Source organism: Lytechinus pictus, chromosome 18 (genome assembly GCF_037042905.1).
Source record: "Lytechinus pictus isolate F3 Inbred chromosome 18, Lp3.0, whole genome shotgun sequence".
NCBI classification, from domain to species: Eukaryota; Metazoa; Echinodermata; class Echinoidea; order Temnopleuroida; family Toxopneustidae; genus Lytechinus; species Lytechinus pictus.
Window position 1 is genome coordinate 227,988 of NC_087262.1, and position 20,004 is coordinate 247,991.

The window sequence follows — 20,004 nt, forward strand, 5'->3', positions numbered from 1 at the left end:
AGGATTTTGACTAGGCCCTGGGCAAGTGGTGGGGAGGGGGGATGGTGGCAAAGATATTTTTGGGCCAAGTTTGGCAAAAGCACATTACAATTTACTAAACACTTTTTCCAGCTTTATTTATCAGGGGACAACTGGGGATGCTCCATAATGCCCCCCCCCCCCCCTTGCAACCACTTTTATTGTTTTGCCATGGGCAATGCCCTATTTTGATGGGATGAAGATTGTAATATAAACTATTTCTCAAAATTACAGGACTAATAACTCAACTAATACATGTAACTCTTTAAGCTCCTTTTCTCTCCTTTCTAAGTCCCCCCCCCCCCCCGTTGTATACTTTCCTGCACTTTTATAACATGATTTTCTCTCTTTCTCTCCTATACTATAGAGGTGGATTCATTATCATTTACAAGAAGATCTGTAGGCTTACCAAGTCCATAAAGATGTCTTCTGTGGATAGGCTATACCTATAGCCATCAATATTATCTGCGGTTATAAACTTTGAAAATGTAGAAAAAAGATGCTAATTGTTAATATGGAAAGTTTGTTTGTTTTTACTGAACACAGTTTCACAGTGATCATATGATTAATAATGCTTTCACAACTGAGACTGATTGAAAGATCAATGCAAAAGATTTTGAATTGAAAAAGACTTCATCATTACTCATTGTGCTTTTTATGGCAGAGTATATATAGGCCATACAATAATGGTATATATGATTTTGATAATTTGATTTGATTTGAATTTATTTTTCTTCTACATAACAATATAATATAACATAAATGTAACAAACATATATTGACAATAAATCAGGTATAAATCATTTAGCATAAAATTAATAGCAGAAGATGGATTGCCATAGTAAGCAAAAAAATGCTTGAAAAATATGACAAACCGAAACATATTTTAACCATATAATCATATTATGAGCAGAATGGACAATAACAAATTATTAAAGTATCAATTAAGTATAATATAAAAAAGAGAAGAACAAAATCTAACAAGCCAAAACTTGCTATAATATATATAATCAAGTAAAAAAAAAAATAATAATAATAATAATGATAATGACAAATGAAGATGATGAAGATGATGATGATGATGATGATGATGATAGTGGTGACGGTGGTGGTGGTGGAAATAATGTTAATGATGATGGAAACGGAATATTGGAACATGATTATGACACAAGAAAGTTTATTTTACATATTCCGATAGTAACATGACCTTAACTTTAGCTTTGAATGAGTGTAGGGAGCAAGAGGATTTAATTGAGTCTGGGAGAGGATTCCAAAGGTCAGGACCATGATGTCTTACGGATCTCTGGGCAATACGTAGTTTTGGATTGACTAAATGTAAATTAGAGGAATTACGGGTGGGGTAATCATGAATGGTTTTATTCAAAGTATAAAAATTTTGAAATGAATTTGGTAGCATCCCATTTAAATACTTGAAAATGAACAATAAACTTTGTAGTGTATTAATGTCAAATACTGTCAGAGTTTTTAATTGGTAAAATAATGGTTTGGAGTGAGATAAATATTGTGAACCGGTACAAATGCGAAGCGCTTTCTTTTGCAATAAGTGAATAGAATTTATTTTTGTTTTGTTTGTTGTGGCCCATACTAAATTGCTAATAATGACAATAAAGAAAATGTCAATAAATATAAAAATAATATGATAATAAATCAATAACAATATTAATAATTTGATAAGTCAAAGAAGAATAGTAAATTAGAGGAATACATAAAAAACTATTGCAAATAAATAAATCCATTCTGATTTTTTTTTAAATAAACAAATTAAATCTATATACGCACAAAACTCAAAATAAAAGTAAGTGATATGACTGAAATTATTCCTAAAGGAGAATGAAACTCTTGGAGCAAGTAAGCTTTTGTGAAAGCAGAAAAATCAAAGAATAAGATCAACAAAAGTTCGAGTAAAATAGGACTAGCAATAGAAGAGTTATGAGCATTTGAATGTCGAGATCACTAATGCTATGGAGATCCTCCCATTGGCAATGCGACCAAGATCTATGATGTCACAGGTGAACAACTCTCCCCTTTTGGACGCTGAAAATATACCCCAAAACATCTCTTTTTGCTCATTCTAATCATATGACAAACGATTCATCAATGATATAATGTTGTGAAACCTCTGTACTTGTCCTCTCATAAAGAGAACACCTCACCTTGTGATAGACTCTATAAAAATGAGAATATAAGTGAAATAAGTACTAAAGTAATGAGGGAGTTGTATACGTGTGTGACATCACATATCTCGGTCGCATTGCCAATGGGAGGATCTACATGGCATTAGTGATCTCAATATTCAAATGCTCATAACTTTCTTATTATTCATTCAATCTTCCTCAAACTTTCAACAATATGTTTCTTTGATTTTTCTCTTTGATATGGATTCAGCTGGTTTCAAGGGTTTCATTCTCCTAAATATAAATTAAATGTAGCAGAAACTCATTCAAGCAATGAAATTTATGAAAATTGATTATTTCAATGAATGGAACCTATGATTGAATGTATGAATAGTTGAAGAAAACAGAAAATAACTGCATGGAAGTAGATAAAGACGTGAATTAGTCAATTAACAAATTAATGAATTAACAAAAAACTAATCATTCAATATCACAGAGCGAAGGGGATATGATCGCGCGATCTTAACAGGCAAATTGTATTGCGCCATCTGGTATTCGAATTCTGGCATGGAGCGTACGAATTCTGGGGCCGATTGCACGAAAGGGTCTTTCCAAGGACCGTCTTTCGTGTCGCCCATCTTTTATGATACGCCATGTGAAACGCATTTCAAATAAATTATCTGCAAATATATTTTATTTGTCCGTTAAAATAAACAAAATATTCGTTTATAAAATGATGTGATATCTCATGAAATTGTATAAAATTTGATTTAAAAGCAAGCTTACGAATTTTATTTGTTTATCATAAATTTCAGAAATACCCCGCTTACAGCGCATCATAAAAGATGGGCAACACGAAAGACGGTCCTTGGAAAGACCCTTTCCTGCAATCGGCCCCTGCAATTCTCGCAGGCTAGCTAGGCCGGCTGCGCTTGAAGTTGAAGCCTTCGGCGATCGTCGCGCTACGACTACGTTACCCGAAACTTTCCCCAGAAAATCCAAATCGAACGGCACTTACGGAAAGCTTAGAATTTCGGCTACATCGCAAGCCCAAGATTTATGCGACCTTTAGTGAAAAGGTGTTTGAGTTCTGGCCGGTATCCTGCTCTATCGAGAAATCTTTAGGCCTAGGCCTACACCTTCACGAAAAAAAATGTAAGTATGGTAGTGGATCGTATACTAGTATTACCGAACACTTTTCATGAATTCAATCATATAGGCCCTGTATCAAATACATTATTCGCATGAAATTCACCAAACTTTCACCATAAATACACAATTACCTACAAATTATAAATATGTAAAAATTTTGCCGAAATCGTTTTTCCTTTTTACGATATAAGCTTCCAATCGGACCCCTCTTCGCATGTGAAATATTTATTATTTTGGTCACTTGAAAAAGGTATCGTGTTACCGAACGTGTGTTTTCTATGGCCTTTAATTATGGGAAAAGTTGAGAAAACTGCAAAATCACTGATGGGGCTATTTTGACCATATTTTATTATTTTTAGAATATTAAGACTTTGAAAATGTGTTTTTGACCATTTTTCATCATCTTTCTATTCAAGTTCTCAGACTTTGGAAGGATGTCGCAAAATTTTGAGCGTACTATTGTGATGTCTATGAAATTATTTTCTGATGTGTACGGTATATTAGTTTTTTACTAGGCCCTATGTCTATGAGAATATGATGCACGCGTTCGGTACCGTATGGCCTAGACCAAAAGCTTCGGTCTCTGTTATGTTGGTTGTTCAGCTGAACTCCATTGGCTTCACTCACCAAATACAGAGACCAAAGTTCTAGCGCGATCTGTACAGGGGACTCAATGGCCCATATGTTTACAGTAGAGGCGCACGGCCAATATTGGAGACTGTCTCCAATGTGGGAGATTATCTCCAATATCAGAGACTTTTGAAAAGAATTTGGGTATCCAATTTCAGAGACAGTCTCCAGTTTTGGAGACCAATTTCCTTTGTTTACATTTGCTGCAAAAGGATTACCTTGGCGGCAAATAAAAATGTGATAAGCAGATTCCTCATGAAAAATTACCCCTTTTCACTGTCTCCTTTAAAAATTCACCGTCTACTTTTGTTTTGATAAGGATTTTTGTTGTCAATCACACACAAAACAAATGGGCTTCTGACCTCAGTGAGACAAAATTTTGGGTGGAAAAAATCATGCATTTGTTGGTGTTGTTTCTTTTGTCCTTTTGCAAAGCAAGTCTCCAATGTGGGAGATTGTCTCCCCTATTGGAGAGAGTCTCCCATATTGGCCGTGCGCCTCTACTGGTTTATGTGTATTAACTTCGGATAAAACAGGGCAGTGAAGTTGCGCGACAGCCGAGGTAAGTCACTGTTTTTGTTCCTTTTTTTAAACTTGATTTTCCCCGGTTTTTTTGGCAATTAATGCCAAGAGGGAATATTGATTTGCATTTCGGTCGCGTTAATTTTCAAAAGTTTGATTCGTTAAAGACAAAAATTGAAGAGCCCCGACGGGGGGATTTTGCATTGTAAGTCCCCTAATGGTGGCAGCACGATAGCGAGCCGTCTGTGTATGAGGGGAAATTTAAAAAATAAAAAAATGTTAAAAAACTCCTCGAAACAGACGGCTGCCAGCTGTCTACGTATGGCCATGCCCATGGGCACTAGTATTCAACCCGGCATAATTCAAAGATTTGGACAAATTCCGCCAAATATTTAGAAATAGGGAATTTATCTTAATTTCATACCTTTGTTATTTCCAGTGTAATCTGTTGTCAGTATTTTTTTTATCAGTCTGTCGACTGTATGCGCGGAGGATCGAATTATGCGGCGATGACCTTTTGCACTGAAAATGAAATGCACTAGTATTCAACCTAACTTTAGTGATGATAGATGGCTAATTTCAAAATGGTTTAGATTGCTAAATTAGATCTAGACTTATGTAAGTCTCTGGCTTTGATTAATTCCCCCGGAGGGGCCACTTCCATTGACGAGTGGATACCATGCGCGACCAGGGGGTCTCAAAAAGCACCCTTAACACGTATTTTCCATATTCTGAAAATGCACCCCTTAACAAGTATTGGCGTGTGAAACCCTACCCTTAACAAGTATTGGAAACAAATACTATTGCCAAGTATTCCCAGAATTGAGCCCCTAAACAAGTACAGCGATGTATTTTCCATATTCGGAAAATGCACCCCTTAACAAGTATTGGAAACAAATACTATTGTCAAGTATTCCCTGAAATGAACCCCTAAACAAGTACAGCGATATTTCATTGTTATGTCACGGGTCCGTCGGTCGTCGGTTTTACCTTTACACACCATTATTTTGGTTTATTACGGCCCCACCTTCCACACCTCGCGCAAATCGGACTCTAAACACGTAGTGTTGGGGCAAAAAGGACATCCTTTATAAAACATTTTGATTTTGTTTTATCATCCCCGCATATTTGACCGTAAACACGTATATTTTTCCGACCGAAATAGATACCCTTTTTTCAATATTTTTGTGTTTTTGACACCCTTATCACGTTACGTACGTAACGTGCCCCATCTTGAAAAAGACATCCTTTTTACGTGTTTTTTTGGTCGTGCATGGTATCCACTCGTCAATGTAAGTGGCCCCCCCGGGTTAATTCCCTGTTTGGTCTCATCTCAATTGGTCTAGTCCATAGTCGGATGGGACAAGGGCAGATTGAAAGACAGGGCCATCTTTCATCGCTAGGTTGAATACTAGTGCCAAAAACCATCGCCGTATAATTCGATCGCCCGTGCACACAGTCGACGGGTTGAAGAAAAAAATAACGGAAAAAGAATAACCAGCAATTGCTCTTGGAAATAAGATGGGTCTGAAATTCAGGTTTATTCTATATTTCTATATATTTGAGGAAACTCTCCAAACGGGTTGAATACTAGTGCCCTTATGGTAATACAACGCCGGTCGGTAATACAATCACTCACTATACCGGTACCGGTACCGGTATTCTCATTAAAAAGACATTATTACTATGATTACCGTACCGGTACCAGGCGGTACCGTGTCTTATAATTATATGATGTATTTGCAATTGCATGATGGAATTCAATAACGTCAAGTTTTGATTGATTCACCGAGTTACTTTCAATGTAGACCAAAAGCTTCAGTCTCTGTATTTTGGTTGTTCCACTGAACTGCCTTGGCTCCATCATGGTGATGATAGTAAAATGTCATAAATTGTTGAATAAATCCCCAGAAACGACGGTTATTCCTGTCTACTTTCAATGTAGACAGCTGGCAGCCGTCTGTTTCGATGAGTTTTTAATTTTTTTAATTTTTTAATTTCTCATCGTACACAGACAGCTCGCTATCGTGTAACCCAGGGAGCCCAGGGGCTTAGCGTGTATTTGACCGTACTCACGGGACTAGCGTGATTTATGGTCTAAATATTTCTCCAAATGAATTGTGAAAACAGAAATTATGCACTTACCACGATTATATGGATGAAGGTCTAACGAGTGGCAGTTTCCTGACATCGAGGCACAGACTGGAACCTCAAAAAACAAAAAGTTCTCTCCTTCTACCCCAGTCTCGATCGGCCATTTTTGTTATGAATACATATCAAAACTTGGCTCTTAAGTAAATTTGATTCTTTAAATTATTTTTTTCTTAATTAAAAATAGAGATAAAAAATTGAAAATTTTCTTGCCATATTAGACTTTCCACCAATAGAGGGCGTATACAAAAATATGCCCCAAAATCAAGTTTTTGAGCGCTCTGGTGAATACAAAAATTCCCAAGTTACTAATGAAAAATAAATTGCAACTGTATGGAAATTAGTAATTTTGGTCACAAAAGTGATATTTTAATGATTTTTTAAAGTGTGTGCTCTGTACAATATTGGCATACCATAGTCCTACCTGTAGATTCCCCACAGGCAGGATGGTTGCAGTGAACAAGTGCTTTCCCCCTTCTTTTTCTCTCGTAAAATCGATTCTTACCGTTCCTATGGACACTGCGCCTACTCTCCCGCGCGTATCATTTGTATGGCAAGTTCCCCCAAGTCTGCGCAATCCCCCTTGCCTGCGCACACGTGTATCTGCGTGATTCTAATAAAAGAAGATACGCAACGAACACAAACTTTACACATGCAACATATAGACCTATATTCATTAAAAAATCTGACTCAAAATGTTGGAAAAATAATAAATTTTGGGCATTTCATGTGACGGCCTCAAAATGCAGCCTTTCTCATCAAAATATCCGAATCGTGTGCAAAGTGAATGGGTGCGCATACATGGGGTACGGTACCATTTTTTTTCCAAGAAAATCCTATATTTCAAATTTGTATGAGATATTTCGTACACTTACTAATGATAATATAAGGAACATTATTAAAGGAAAGACTTCGTGAAATAAAAAGAAATTCATGTTAAATCTTAACTCAAATCGTTAGGTGCACAGACTTGGGGACCACCATCATAATACGCAATAATTTTAATTAAGGTGGTCAGTTTCAAAAGAGGTGGTCGATATGTGGTGGTCTCACAGACGGCTCGCGATCGCGCAGCCGCCATTAGGGGTTAACAAAATCCCCCGACGGGGCTCATCGATTTTTGTCTTTATTTCATAAAAATATATATTAAGAAGAACTGGACCAAAATAATATTCTGTTTTGGCATGCGCGAGGGGCTGAGCTCAGACCCTTGTGCACGTGCATGCGCATGCAATGTTTTGAAATTGGCAGTGAATTATTCAATACGTGTGAGGAACTTGATGTTGGCTCTACTAAATCACCAATTTTGAGGCTAACCGAAGGATAGACCTTATCGCAAATAGATTCACGCAAAGAATCCTGGGATCGAAAAGGAAGCAATAGCGCTGCTATTGTCCGGATGCGACCTTGCAAACGCAAGCAGCCGACAATAAAGTTGGTAGGGGGTCCTAAAGCTACGCACCACTCATCGCGCATGCAGTTTTTAATGGCAAATGTGCACTCTGTGTGTGGAACTGTGACTGCAGTGTGACGAACGATTCCTATTCAAGTTTTTCTACATTGGCTGCAGTAAATCTCTAAATGCAGAGAAAACCCACAACTGTTTGGAATTTTGGAGTTATATTCGATTTAATTTCATATTATCCTATAATAATGTGAGCATATTTTAAAAATTGAGGCACAGGAAATACTATTTTTTTGCATGATAAGGCGAGTACATAGCAAAGTTTAGGACCCCTTCAACATCGGGCGGCGAGATCCAGAGGTGTTCAGAAAACACGACAGGATTTTCGTATTAGTGAGTTTTGTGATATTTTCTTTTTGGTTAAGGATCTTTAGAATATTTACCACAACTTAGTAAAAGATGATTCAAATACTAAAATTGGCATATTTTATATCATTTGTAAACAAAGTGCGTAGCTTTAGGTCCCCCATCATACACTCAAGGGTTCATTGCATGCCGCCACGCACAGAAAAATCAAGCCATAGGAAGTCGTGTGTTGTGGACACCAGAAGTGGGATCGCAGCACGCGACCCACTAGTTAGAAATCCACTGCCAAATGCGGTTCATGGTGCGAGATTAGTATACTAATACCAACCTCGCAATACGTGTGAGTGCCCATCATACGATTTCCATAGTGTATCAAAATATGATCGACGCCCGCAGCCAACATTTTGCTAACTTCCAGTAAATGCCTCATCATATATTTGTTCCAGAGTCTAACATAATTTTTTCTTGGCAAAAAGAAGCTGCTGAAAACTGCTTATCTAATAAAAGAGAGCCAATGGAGTAAATTAGAAAGTCAAAAAGGGGCCTAAGCTTTCGATCCTAGCAGAATCTTCGTCGGAGGCAAAATGACAAACATATAAAGTGGAACAACCATAATATAGACCACAAACAAGCTACAGCAACACTAGAAACAAGGAGACAAAAGGGGCATTAGTGAGTAGAGAAGACCAATCAGGTTAGTGAAGGGGATGAAAGAAAAGGAGTAGGCAGACACAAAGGGAAGTTAGTGTAAGTAAGGCCAGTAAAAGACCTCAAGCCAAGAGGGATTAAAATAATGAGGCAGGCAACATCAAACAGGATCTGGAACAAAACAGTGATAATGGGATGAAAAACAAGAGAATTAGTGAGAGGTGGGTCAAAAAGGTTACAAAGAAAGGCTTAATAAACTGGTGCATAAGAGTGGGGGAAAAAAAGAAAAAGAATGGGGAACAACTGTAACGTGCAAAAGACATATAAGTATATATGATAAAGCATTAAACAAACTAAGAGAAGAAGGTAAGTGTAAATATGTATCTATAAGTGATATGTATATAAATATATCCAAAAAAGAATGTATATGAAAAAATATATAAATACACATATGGTGTAACTGATATTGTAATCCGCTAGGTGTGACGGGAAAAAACATAAGACTATATAGTAGGGAAAAAAAAAAAAAAAAAAAAAAAAAACCTGTATATGTGAAAAAGAGGAAGCAAATTGCCTAAAAAGGTAAAAGCAAATATAGAAGAGAGGGGGTGTATTATGAAGAAACCATAGTATACATGTAAATAAGCAAATGTGGTAAATCTAAAAGAGGTGAGTGGAGAAAAAACAAATATATATATATATATATATAATAATTATTATATCGCCTGAATAAGGAAGGAAAAATTGGAGCTGAGCTTGTATGAGATATGGGAGGAAAGTAGAGTAAGAAACTATAATGTACCTATTCAAAAGAGCTGAGGGGAAAAATTATATGTATATATAAATTGAAAGTGGATAGGAAAGAAAAATCAGTCGTTCCCCTCTTGGATGTTCAGGCCATGAGGTTGGGTGGTGCGAAGTCGTCTCATCCAGAGCTTCTCCCTGCTAGTACGGACTGAGTCAGGACGGGTACCTAAAGATTCGATGCCCTGTAGCATCATGTCAGTGATGGAGTGGTTGGGGAGGTTAAAATGGCGGCCAACTGGAGTGTCCAGCTTTGCTGTGTTGACGGTGGATCTGTGCCCGCAGAATCGTTTCTTGAGTGTGGTCTTGGTTTCCCCTATGTATTGTACCCTACAAACTCTGCAAGTGATGAGATATACAACATTAGTGGTAGTGCATGTGATGTTGCCCTTGATTTGGTGAGACAGGCTGGTAGAGTTGCTGGTGAAAGTATCGCCCTCGTGAAGGTGTATTTCACATATGATGCACCTGTTGCTGATGCATTTGAAGGTGCCATGCTGTATGGGAGAAGAATGGTTAGTGAGGGAGGGCACTTCAGCACGAACAATGAGGTCCCTGAGATTCGGTGGGCGTCGGTATGCTAGAAGGGGAGTATCGGGAACGGCCTGTTGGAGACGATCAGAAGTGTGTAAAATGTGGTGGTTATCAAACAGGATTTTGCGGAGAGGGGGTAGATTGGGATGGAAGGTGGTCACAAGCGGTATTCTGTCGGTGGTCTCCTTGTCACTTTTTGGTTTGAGAACTTCAGATCTGGGGAGAGAACGAACTTTGTTAATTGCCAGTTGGACTGCCCTGGCCCCGTGGCCCCTGGCACAGAGATGTTTCTGCAAATTCCTGGCATGGAAGGAAAAATCAGGGTCCTCTGAGCAGATACGGCGAAGTCTGAGGGCTTGACTGTAAGCGATGCCGGTTTTGCAGTGACGGGGGTGGCAGCTGGATGAGTGGAGGTACTGGTGGGTATCCTTGGGTTTAGAGTATAGGGTAGTGGTGATACCATTAGACTTTTTCTGGACTGTAACATCAAGGAAGTGGGTTTCCTGTTGGGAGAAATCAGAAGTGAATTGGTCCAGATGAAGAAAATGTTGTCTATGTAACGCCACCAAATCCATGGGCGACAGGGGGCTGAATCTAACATCTGCTGTTCCAGCTTCGTCATGAAGAGACAGGCGAATGAAGGAGCCATCCGGGTGCCCATTGCTGGACCGAATATCTGTAGGTAGTGCTTGCCCATGAATGTGAAGTTGTTTTTTGTTAGTACATGAGACATCAGAGATTTGATATCGGATATAAGGCTTCACATGATGCTTGGATACCTTCGTCGTGAGGAATGCTGGTGTACAGTGAAGAAACATCGAAAGTGCCGATGATCGCAGTCTCGGGTATCTGGTCCTTGATGTCATTTAGTTTCCTGAGAAAGTCTGGAGTGTCGTGGATGTAAGAGGGTGCACGTGAGACAAGGGGCTTAATGTGGTAATCAACAAAAAGGGAGATGTTCTCTGTTGAGGAACCATTTCCTGAGAGGATGGGTCGACCGGGGTTGCCAGGTTTGTGGATCTTCGGGAGGAGATATAAGCGGGCAGGTTTAGCATTAGTAGGGGAGAGAAATTTGTGGGCCTTCTCAGAGAGATGCTCATGTTCTTTCATGTCATTCAGTGTCGATTGGATCTGTAGGGAGAAATTACAAGTAGGGTCAGAATCGAGGAGTGCATAGTGAGATCGATTATTTTCATAGTGAGATCGATAATTTTTTCTTCTTAATTATGGGTGGCAGAGATATATGCACTCACACATGCATGCGAGGTTAGCTATACTATAACCTCACACAACGCATGTGATTTCATTTGACGTTTTCATTCGTCACATGAATGTGAGGGAATAAAACACGCCAAAAAGTTCAACATATATCCACTACGTAATTTTCATCAATCACCTTAATTTTAAAAATATATTCGAAATTAGTTCTAAAAATGATTTTTTAACGCTTACCTCCAAATTTCGGCCAAGATACTCCATCCGTCTGTCCAAATACTGCGGTGGAAATCACGCAAACAATCTAAATGCGAATTTTTCCTATCTAACAGTCTCGATTCAAGTCTTTGGCGCATAAAATAGGAAATTGTACCCAAAAATCAACAGGTTTGCATCTCATGTATACATACTTATAGGTAAAGTACGCCATCATTTGACAAGATGATAAAGAAAGTGGACATGATGTCATGTATTTTATATATTGTTTAGTACTCTCTTCATTTTCTCTCTTTCTATTCAGTTCTTTCTTTCCCACTCTGTTTTTCACCCCTCACTCTATCGCTCTTGCTCTTCTTTTAACTCTTATTTGATGTTCGCATCATTGAATGTATTTTTTTAGCCAATGTATAATTATGAATCTTTGTATTTTTTCTTGGAACATCAGTCTCAAGCTCATAGAGCTTAAGATGCTCCACTCATGTATATATATAATTTGAATGATTAATCATTATACTAATATGAATACTATGTAATGTTGAAAATGATGTACCGGTATATATATATATGAATAAAATCAAATCAATCAAATCAAATTCAGGTCATAAGCATTATATCCAGTTTCATCAAAGTAATTAGATAAAAATTACTCATCATTACAAATTGCATTAGATTTAATGAAAAGCATCGCAGTAAATACCCAGGGTGCTACATAAGCACTTGCCCGATTGCCCGGGGCGAGTAAAAGTTAGAGTCGGGCAAGTGTTTTGAAGTAAAGACCAAAACTACTTGCCCGAATTGGGCAAGCAAAATTCTCACAGTAGAATGACCAAAATTAGGGTCAATTATGATATGAAATTGACCCTAATTTTGGTCATGGCAGGCAAGATAAAATCACTTTGGAAAAAGAAATGCAATAACAAGGTAGATCAGTTCATTTCAAAAGAAAGAAAATAAAGGTCAATGGGTTATAAAACTGCAAAACTTTCTTTTGAAGAGGCAAAACTTTTTTTTCAAGGATTTTTTTTCGGGCAAGTGAAATAGATTTTTGGGCAAGTATATTCCAATTATTTAAAAATTTACTTGCCCAACAGGGCAAGTGCTTCTAAAAAGTTATGTTGCACCCTGATAAATGCCAAATTCTGTATAAAAATATAGGCCTATACATGTACATGAAAATTAAATGATATCATATAAACCTGGATTGCCATTGGTGATGTATTCCAAATGATTCATGATGAAGTATCATTGTATATTAATTATACTAAAGTTAATATACTAATAATTAATATACTAAAGTATTGGCCTCATTGCAATAAAAGGGTTAGTACACAAGATTTTGATATCGCACATAACATGCATAATTTGTGTTACTTTTTGCTTGTTTCTTTCTTTAATAAGTTTTTCAATCCCTCTCTACATTGTATATATGTTTTAGAAAGATTATATGTTTAAATTGATGTATATTTCTGTTATAATGAGATATGTTTAAGTCAACTTCAGGGAATGGTCGTACGCAGCAAGGGGGAAGGGGGGGGGGTCGCAAATTCCCGATCAGCTGTTGTGAAAACACATTTTTGTCCTTAACATTTCATGAAAACTATGAAAAATGTGCAAATGTGAGATGTGCACCAAATACTTTTATTACACTTGTAAAAAAAAATAATCGCCCCATCGAGCAGCTTAGTCTGTTTACTCTATCGTTTTTTGTTTTTTTTCTCAAAAATATGTTCGAGTCTTGCCCAATGGGTCAATGGGTTATAAAACTGCAAAACTTTCTTTTGAAGAGGCAAAAATTTTTTTTCAAGGATTTTTTTTCGGGCAAGTGAAATAGATTTTTGGGCAAGTATATTCCAATTATTTAAAAATTTACTTGCCCAACTGGGCAAGTGCTTCTAAAAAGTTATGTTGCACCCTGATAAATGCCAAATTCTGTCTAAAAATATAGGCCTATACATGTACATGAAAATTAAATGATATCATATAAACCTGGATTGGTGATGTATTCCAAATGATTCATGATGAAGTATCATTGTATATACAGTATATAGTAAAAAAAAAAATTTTGTCTCAATTAATATACTAAAGTATTGGCCTCATTGCAATAAAAGGGTTAGTACACAAGATTTTGATATCGCACATAACATGCATAATTTGTGTTACTTTTTGCTTGTTTCTTTCTTTAATAAGTTTTTCAATCTCTCTCTACATTGTATATATGTTTTAGAAAGATTATATGTTTAAATTGATGTATATTTCTGTTATAATGAGATATTTTTAAGTCAACTTCAGGGAATGGTCGTACGCAGCAAGGGGGAAGGGGGGGGGTCGCAAATTCCGGATCAGCTGTTGTGAAAACACATTTTTGTCCGTAACATCTCATGAAAACTATGAAAAATGTGCAAATGTGAGATGTGCACCAAATACTTTTATTACACTTGTAAAAAAAAATAATTGCCCCATCGAGCAGCTTAGTCTGTTTACTCTATCGGTCTTGCCCCCCCCCCCCCCCCCCCCCCCCCGGAAATATCTGAGTGTAAAATGGCATGACTGGAAATCCTACATTTTCAAAAAAGCATTTGACAGGGTCAGACTTTACCCCTTTTTCAACATTTTCTTTTATGGCGCCGGTGAAGTGCAAAAATATGTGTGCTGCTCGGCAGTACGCCCCCTCCCCCCTTTGCCAAAAGCTGGATCCGCCTATGATACTGATATTCATGTTAGTAAAGTGTTTACCAGTCCCATGATATATGATTTCTTCCAATCTTAAGTTACAGTATGCAAACAGATGTAAAGAAATTAAGCTTATCAGTTGACAAATGAAACATTAAACATTTATGCTTAATATGAATACATGTACATGTAGGTTCCTGTTTACACTTTACTAACATGAATATCAGTATGTGGGACTAGAGTGAAATTTCAGATCAGATAATTGGTATCTTTGAAAGAGTTTTAAAAGGTGAAGAAATAAAATATCATCATTGGTTTTAACATATTTTGTCAATATTATACTAATAATTGACATACACGAAAATCAAGTTAAAAATTATTTGTCTGGGGGTCAAGGTCAAAGTAAATGACCTTATAAATCGCTCCAATACATTATTTGATGCATGTTTTGGATTCCTCTCTTTTTGAATGGTACCAGTTTCTTGAAACTTGGTAAATTGAAAATTGAAGGTCACGCCCATTTTTGTCAAAACAAGGAGAGGCGGGCGGTAGCGTGAGAACCGACGGACCGATTTACTAATTTTTGTCTCGCCTGCATAGCAGAGCGAGACTACATGTATAGGCGCCGCTTTTCCGACGGCGGCGGTGTCAACATCAAAATCTTAACCTAAGGTTAAGTTTTTTAAATGACATCATAACTTAAAAAGTATATGGACCTAGTTCATGAAACTTGGACATAAGATTAATCAAGTATAAGTGAACATCTTGCTGGAGTTTCAGGTCACATGACCAAGGTCAAAGGTCATTTTAGGGTCAATGAACCTAGACCATGTTAGGGGAATCAACATCAAAATCTTAACATAAGGTTAAGTTTTTGAAATGTCATCATAACTTAAAAAATATATGGACCTAGTTCATGAAACTTGGACATAAGGTTAATCAAGTATAAGTGAACATCCTGCTGGAGTTTCAGGTCACATGACCAAGGTCAAAGGTCATTTAGGGTCAATGAACTTTGGCCGAATGGGGGTATTTGTTGAATTACCATCATAACTTTGAAAGTATATTGGTCTAGTTCATGAAACTTGGACATAAGAGTAATCAAGTATCACTGAACATCCTGTGCACATTTCAGGTCACATGACCAAGGTCAAAGGTCAATGAACTTTGGCCATAATGGGGGTATCTGTTGAATTACCATCATAACTTTGAAAGTTTATGGATCTGACTCATGAAACTTAGACATAAGAGTAATCAAGTATCACTGAACATCATGTGCGAGTTTTAGTTCACATGACCAAAGTTCATTGACCTTACATGACCTTTGGCCATGTTGGGGGTATTTGTTGAATTACCATCATATCTCTGTAAGTGTATTGGTCTAGTTCATAAAACGTGGACATAAGAGTAACCAAGTATCACTGAACATCTTGTGCGAGTTATAGTAGTTTTCAAAGTCAGCACTGCTGCTATATTGAATCGCGTGATGCACAGAATTTTTAAATTTGGAGTAGAAAATCATTTATGCTAATTTATTCGAAATTCATAAATCTCAGAAAATGCCTCTTCTTTTTTTGTTGACTGAATTTCAAACTGTTTCTTCGTCATTTCAAGTCTGATTTCAATTCTGTTTGCTTTTATATGATAGCATTCGGTGGGGGATTCAAACCTTCTACACAGAATTTTGAAATTCATTAAAAATGCTAATTTATGCGTATTTTCAAAAATTCACATAAATGCTTCTACTTTGATTGTTGACCGATTTTGATTTTTTTTTCTTATATCTGGTAGAACTTCATGAGGTTCACCAAACTTCTACACAGAATTAGAAAATTTTCAGTAGAAAATTATTTATGCTAATTTATGCAAAATGTATTCATAAATGTTTTTATTTATTTATTTATTTATTTAAAACGGTTTATTTCAACAAGGGTTTCTATAGCGGCTGAAAAGCCGAATTGCATTACCCTTTACAATCATTTACATAAAAATACAATCAATATCAAAACACATAGAAAGGTTGTTTATCATGTTGGGGGTGCATGTATTAAATTACGACATTCATCCCCATCATGATAAACCAAAATTGAAAATACATGCGGCCAAATAACATAAAAACAATGAATTCTGTCGAACCAGAAATTAGCACGGAAGAGATGGGAATAAAGAAAAGAAAAAAAGAGGAAGAGAGAGAGAGAGAGAAAGTGTGTGTGTGAGAGAGTGTAACAATTAGAAAGTTTATGTGCAAGGCTCTTATGACAAGTGTTATTTTATCCCAGCCATTACACAATGAAGCTTCGATACAATTCTGTTGCGTGCCCTCGCAAATCACGATATTTCTGGTTATTTTCATAAGTGGGCGAGACACAAAACCGCTTGTGCCTTTTTGTTTTGTAAATTTATATTCATAGTAATTTTATGTTGGATCTATTCTCTTATTTGTGATGATGATCATTATCATGAAGCTATATCAATTTGAATTATGTCCCTCACATATGCTGACGGAACTGGCAGTGACCCATATCCAAGCATCTTCTCTTTTTTTTGCTTGTTAAATTAGACCCTCGCTCCCCCATGCTCAGGCTGTCAACCTTGTTTAGGATTCTAAGAGATTCCTGCTTTTAGTAGCCTGGAAATGGATTAGATTTTTGACCCCATGTAGTACGTCGGATCAAGCAACCAGTTATCATACCCGATATAGGCCTACATGTATTTGAAAAGGGAATGGGCACTAAATAGTTCTCTCTCTCTCTCTCTCTTGCTGTCTCACAACTGTTTTACAGTTTTACATAGCCGATTTGGGCAATACGAAGAATGGTCCTTGGAAAGACACCTCCAGACATGTCCTACATAGGCATGATCTTCTTTGCACACCGCCCGCCACCGTCGTCATTGAGAGAAAATGCTTTAACTGCAAGCCACCCTGACATATCTTCCTCATTTACTTTTTTTTTGTCATTCAATTGCATGCTGATGCAGTTTATCTGGGATGGTGCCAAGTTATCTTTTGTTTGGGGGCTGGCATAATATTTCGGTTCGTCTTTTCCGATGGCGGCGGCGTCAACATCAAATCTTAACCTAAGGTGAAGTTCAAGAAAGACGGTTCAATTATGATTTTGCCTCCAGACAAAGGCCGCGCCAGTGTTATTCTGGACACCGATGTCAAGCCAAGATCGCGCCAAGATGTCCGAGTTAATTTTTCCTTTCTGAGCAGGTATGAACACACATGCTGTATGGTAAATACATGTATATCCTACATTGAAACTTGTGCTATTTATTAACATCTTGTTTTTAAAATGCATTTTACTTCCTTTCCCTGTGTCTTACAAGAGACATAAATTTTTTATTTGTTTTTTGCTCATTCTTTTTTCTCTTTATACCTCTTTTCTACCCCTTCCCTCTTTCCATCAACTACTTTAATTTCTTACTTCCATTTACTCACCATTTGCATCCCTTATTTTCTCTATCTTTCTTTCTCTTCCCTCACCCCCTTCTACCTTTCTTTTTAATCCACCCTCCTCCATCTCTTCCCCTCCTGTCACCCCCTTCTTTTAATCCGCCCTCCTTCCGCTCATCCCCTCCCCTCACCCCCTTATACCCCTTTTAATCCACCCGCTTCTGCCTCTTCCCCTCACCCCCTTCTACCCCATCTTTTTATCCACCCTCTTCCACCTCTTCCCCTCTGCTCACCACTTCCTTCTACCCCTTCTTTCAATCCATCCTCCTCCACCTCTTCCCCTCTCCTTATCCCTTCCTCTCTTCCATCTCCTTCCCCTACCCTCCTTGCCTGAAATCACAGTGCAATCTCGGACACATGCACACAGTTGCTACTCTTTTCCAAACGTCAGTAGTGCCCTCATGTTGTGCCACCAGCTCTTATCTTGTCGATCCCTCAAGCAGCCGTGAGGCAGAGTATAATAGTCACAGATCATAGAGAGAAAAGGGAACAACCGGTGATAGTGTTCTGTGGACATACCAGACAAATCTCTGGTGAGTTTCATATCTGTTCCGTATGTTTACATTAATGAAAAAGACTTCGTATTCATATTGCTGATTTCATATTGTGATGCAAGCAAATGGCAATGCCAATTTGCACTTAAAGTTATTGTCAATTTCTGGAGTATCCAGATGCCTATGATGCAATAATTGTCAAACAATTAGAAAGAGACCATGCCAGTGAGAAAATGTCTATAGACCCAAACAGATCAGCATTATCTGCCAAAAGGTATTGTCAGTCTGTCCTTGCAGTGGCTTTAGCCCCCCCCCCCCTTTTTTTTTAAACCAAAACATGTGCAAAAATGTGAAAAGTTATATTGTGATATTTTGTATGGTCAGCCCCCCCCCCCCCCCCAGTTTCTAAACCGTTTCGCTGTCCCTGCCTTGTACAAGTTCTTTGGTATTACATGTAATGCCCCTCTGGCATACAGGGATATACAGTACATGTATGTACACGCACACATGCACATAGCCAAGTATATTGTCAGACTGTACATGTACACTGTAGGCCAAATAGTCTCTACTCGTGCAACTCTCAAAATAATGGATTTATATTCATAGTATTGACAAGATATGATGTACATGTAGATTAGCTTCTTTATCACTGTCTCATTTTAGTCCTTGCTGTATTTTTTTTTACTGAAGTGATTTCCTATTCATCCACTGTGCTACATGGAAGTTAGGCATTCACATAATTTGATTTCCAGTATAAGCCTGCTTCCAAGAATGAAATTTTTACATATTCATGTTTTGGGACAAATCCTTTTGATATGATGTGTTACATTATTTAGAATATTTTTTTTTAATGTAATTTCTTACATAATTTAGAATGAAAATTTTTCATGAAGAACTACTTGTACATGAAGTTTGAATATCGCAGTAGTTTTTTCAGGTATTTCTTTTGGGGGGAGGGGGGAGGCACAAGACACATACAATTTTTTGAAGAAACTCAATAAAAAGCAAGCTTGTCATGGGGTGCTTTTGCATAATATAAACTTAATTAGAAGGATTCAGTGCATTATATTGGTGAAGTTTGTGAGAATTTTTAGTAAAAGATGTTTTTTTTTCAAAAGTTTAGTTTAGTTTAGTTTACTCCAACGATGTTGTAGGACTAAGCCTAATTTTTAAAAAATTTTCGGCAATACTCCTATGTGTTTAAGATCGCATGCTCGATCTGTAATGAAAATCATAAGTCAGAAAAAATTGGAACCAGTGGCATTCGAACCTGCCATCTACTGCTTTCCGGGCAGCGGCTTAACCACCAGGCTATTCTGGTTCATGGCTAAATCACGATGAACTGTAATTCAAATACCCTCGATCCTCTTCTTTCTGACTAATTAATATGCAAATGCAGTCCGCTGTGGACAATAGTTAGTATTCAAAAGAGGCTTTAATAGGAGGAAATTATAATTTGTAAACATGTGTTTAAGATCGCATGCTCGATCTGTAATGAAAATCAAAAGTCAGAAAAAATAAGCCTGTTCATCGATCAAAGTAGAATGTCTATTGCTGCTCTCCTTCAGACAAAGTTAGATGCGC